The sequence below is a fragment of the Arachis duranensis genome, chromosome 2 (assembly GCF_000817695.3).
Source record: "Arachis duranensis cultivar V14167 chromosome 2, aradu.V14167.gnm2.J7QH, whole genome shotgun sequence".
In the NCBI taxonomy this organism is placed as follows: Eukaryota; Viridiplantae; Streptophyta; class Magnoliopsida; order Fabales; family Fabaceae; genus Arachis; species Arachis duranensis.
Genome location: NC_029773.3, coordinates 71084855 through 71089114, shown reverse-complemented (window position 1 = coordinate 71089114; position 4260 = coordinate 71084855).

Genomic DNA, 4260 nt, shown 5'->3' with positions numbered 1-4260 from the left:
ATGAAGCACACAAAATCCAAGAAAGGTACTCTTGCTTTTAAAATTGATCTTGAAAAAGCTTATGATAGGGTGGATTGGAGGTTTTTGGAGAGTACTCTCATTGCTTTTGGTTTTCCTATCATCACTGTTAATTTGATTATGACTTGTGTCCGTGCATCCTCTCTTTCTATTATGTGGAATGGGAATAGATTGGTTTTGCTCCTAGAAGGGGGCTTAGACAGGGCGATCCAATGTCTCCTTACTTATTTGTGCTTTGTATGGAAAGACTTGCTTGTTATATATCTCATAAGGTGGTCGAGGGTGTGTGGAAACCAGTTTCTGTCACTAGGGGTGGCCCAAAATTTTTTCATTTGATGTTTGCAGATGATCTCTTACTCTTCTGCCAGGCTACAAAAAGTCAGGCCCAAATGGTCACGCATTCTCTTAATATTTTTTGCAAGGCATCTGGCATGAAAGTGAATCTTGAAAAGTCTAAAGCTTTTTGTTCTAAAAATGTGACTGCTCGTAGAAGAGATATTTTTACTAGTGTTTCTTCAATACGTTTTGCTTTGGACTTAGGAAGATATCTTGGAGTTAACCTTAATCATTCCCGTACCAGTAGGGTTTCTTTTCATTCGGTGATTGAAAATGTGAGGGGAAGATTAGCTAATTGGAAAGGAAGGCTTCTAAATAAAGCAGGGAGACTTTGCCTGATCAATTCTGTTGTAGCATCCATTCCTGTCTATCATATGCAGGTATCCTTTTTTCCAAATTGGGTTTGCGATAAATTATCTTCTATGATGAGACAGTTCCTTTGGAAGGGTCAAGTTGATGGTAGAGGTCTTTCTCTTGTTAATTGGAGGACCGTGATCACTCCAAAAAAATTTGGTGGCCTGGGTGTTAGAGACCCTGCGTGTGTTAATATATCTTTACTTGGTAAATTGGTGTGGCAACTTTTTCATTGTCAGGACAAGCCTTGGGTTGCTCTATTGAGGGCGAAGTATCTGAGGAATGAGGGAGTTTTAGATGGCCCTGTCCCTTGCAATGCTTCTCATGTTTGGAAGAGTATCTCAAAGGCTTTTGGTGCTCTTAAGGATGCCTTCTCTTGGTGCGTTGGGTCACTTGATCAATCTTTTTGGTTTGACAATTGGAGTATTGAGGGCCCAATTGCTCAAGATGTCCCTTTTGTACATATATCTGACTCTGATTTAACTATTAGAGACGTTTGGAAAGATGGTCAATGGAATCTCCATGATATTTTCTCTATCATTCCAGAAGATGATAAACAGCGTTTGAATGCTTATAATCCGGATTTGAATGCTGGAGAGAGTTCGGGTTGGTCGTGGGGTGTGGCATCATCTAGACTCTACTCAGCTAGGAGTGGATACAGTTGGCTAGCCAAAAGAAAGTTTGACTGGAATGAGCATGATAATTGGTTGTGGGTATGTCGTCTGCATATTTCTGAGAAGTATAAGTTCTTGATTTGGCTCAGTCTCCATAATGCTATTCCTACAGCAGAGTTTCGTTTGGGTCGTGGTTTAGCTTTATCTAGCCCCTGTCATCGGTGTCAGAATGGTTCTGAATCCATTCTTCATTGTCTTCGGGAGTGCCCTAGTGCCAAGGAGGTCTGGACCCTTTTAGGCTTGTATTCAGATAACTCGAATTTACATGATTGGCTCTACAGAGGTGCAAGGAGTGGAGATGCTTTTCTTTTCTTTTCGACTATCTGGTGGATTTGGAGAAGCAGAAATCATGACTTATTTAATATAGATGATTCATGGAGTGCTAGTAAAGTGGTGAGTTTGATTCGTAGTTCAGTAAGGGAGTTTCACACTATTTTTGCTATGCATCAATCTCTGTCTCCTCTTTCACTTTGTTTGCATTGGGTTCCACCTCTAGTTCATTCTGTTAAATTGAATTGTGATGTTAGTTGGTTTGCTCCTTCTGGCTATGCTGGTTTTGGTTGTATTATTCGCAATCCTGATGGATGTTGGTTGAAAGGTTGCACTGGAAAAGTCGAAGTGTGTAGTGTTCTTTTTGCTGAATTGTATGCAATTTGGAGAGGTTTACTTCTTGCTTGGGAGAGTGGATTTCGTGAGGTTATTTGTGAAACAGACTGTTTAGAAGCTCTTTTCTTGGTAAACCAAAGAATGCTTAGTAAGGATATTCCGGAATGGGATTTGGCAAAGCATATTCAGGAGGTTATGAATTGGAATTGGAGAGTCTCTATTCTTTTAATTCAGAGGACTGCAAATAGTGTTGCAGATTGTATGGCTAAAGCAGCTGCTTCTGTCGCGGACATTCACTCGAATTGGAGCCAACCATGGAGTGAGCTTCAACATCTAATAGATTTAGATATGACCCTAGCCAATTAATTTGGTTTTGTCTCTTTTTTCTTTCTTTTCTATTTAGTCACCAAAAAAAAAAAAAATTAAAATAAGAGTGGAGGTAAATGCCCACTTATCACATTAGGTAGGTCGGTCCCTGTTTGACGCCGTTGTGAAAATTTTTGATGACTATAGAAAAACGTTATTGCTGTTTTCTCATCCACGTCACTATCGTTTTTGACAAAACTTCTCAATTTGCATAAAACGTTAATGATTATGCATGACTAACACGTGGTTGACGGACTCTCTCTTTTTAGCGTGAAATTTTTTCACCCTAACAACTATCTTCTCTTTTCTATTTCTTCTTCTTCTCTTTCCAATTTCACAAAATAGCTCTCTTTTATTATTGTTATTCTTATCCCACTAAAACAAATAAATCTGCCAAAAATAAACAAAATGGCAGCACCATACTCACCAGTCACTACAACTAACCAAAGCCATCCAAGTAAATACTTGTATGTATTGGTTATTGCTTTTATTTATTTTTTTTACTTTGAAAACATTTTTAGAAAAATAGTCTAAAGTTTTGTTGTTAACAGTAAGTTAATTAATTGTTAATAGTAGTACGGGCATTAGTATAAGTGTGTGTTAGTGTTAGGGTTAGTAAATTAATTATTGTTAGTGACTTAGTGTTAGTGTTATTTAAAATAAATAATTATTTTTAAAAATTATATTATTTATGTATTAAATAGTTGATTATTATTAATGTTTGATCTTTATTATTGATGATAGATAAAAGATATTCTTTGTATATTAGTTTTATTGATTGAAACCACCAAATACTAATATATGCTATTTGTACAAAATATCTATGACTTTTTTTTGTCTTTAATGATCTACATTTTAAAAAAGTATATTCTTAAATCTTTTATATGTTATCGAAAGATGAACAACAAATCAACAATAATACATGGATTATATGTAGGAGGTAAAATCTAATTATTGTAGTATATTTTTAAATTAATATAACTCTTTATTTTATACACTCATCATATTCATTCACAAACTTTTTTCATTCTCTAAATTGAGAATATTCTGTAGAACAAAACTCTGGTTACTCTATTTTTATGTAGAACAAAACTTTCATACTCTATTTTTACATTTTAGCACAATGTAACACTTTTTTTTATAATTAATTTTATATTTTTTATTTCTCTTAGCATAAAATATTGCTGTCATTTTTATAAAACGTCATTCATGTTTTTATTTTTTTTCAATACGTTAACGATGTTTTTACTGAAAAATATTTTAAAAATATGCCTTTAAATAAAATATTATTGACATTTTTCTTTGTGTCAATTAAAAAAATAATTAACATACAATACGTTGTTGACGTTTTGTATATAGTAAAATTAAAAAAACACAATATCATTGAATATCACACAAAGATTTATAATATACAAAAAAATGAACCATATGTTGAAGAAACCTATTTTATATAATAAACTTAAAAAAAAATTAATGATCAGTTAGACATAAATTAGACGGAGTATTTGGTAGGAAAGAGATCCTATAAGAAGGGACAATGCTTTCGTGCAAAACGTGTGATTTTTATTTTATTTATTAATCTTTATTTACCCCAAAGAAGTGTGAACAGAGCTTATAGCGCCAAGTTGGGGAGGTGGACGACCTCAGTTGAGTCAATGTTCTTTCTGCATGTTTCTTTATTTTATTTTATTGTTCGGAAATTGGATACGTTAGTTGAGAGAAATTGAGTAGTCACTTTCTTTGCTTTTTCTCCCTTTTTTGTAATTTCTTACTAATATAAATTGTTTCCTTTTCCTAACTTCTCTTTGTTCAACCTCATTATTCATTAACACAGAACAGAGGCCAAAAAAAAAAAGGAAGAAAAAGCAAAACCAAAAAAAAAAAAGAGTGAAGAATGGAGAAAGCT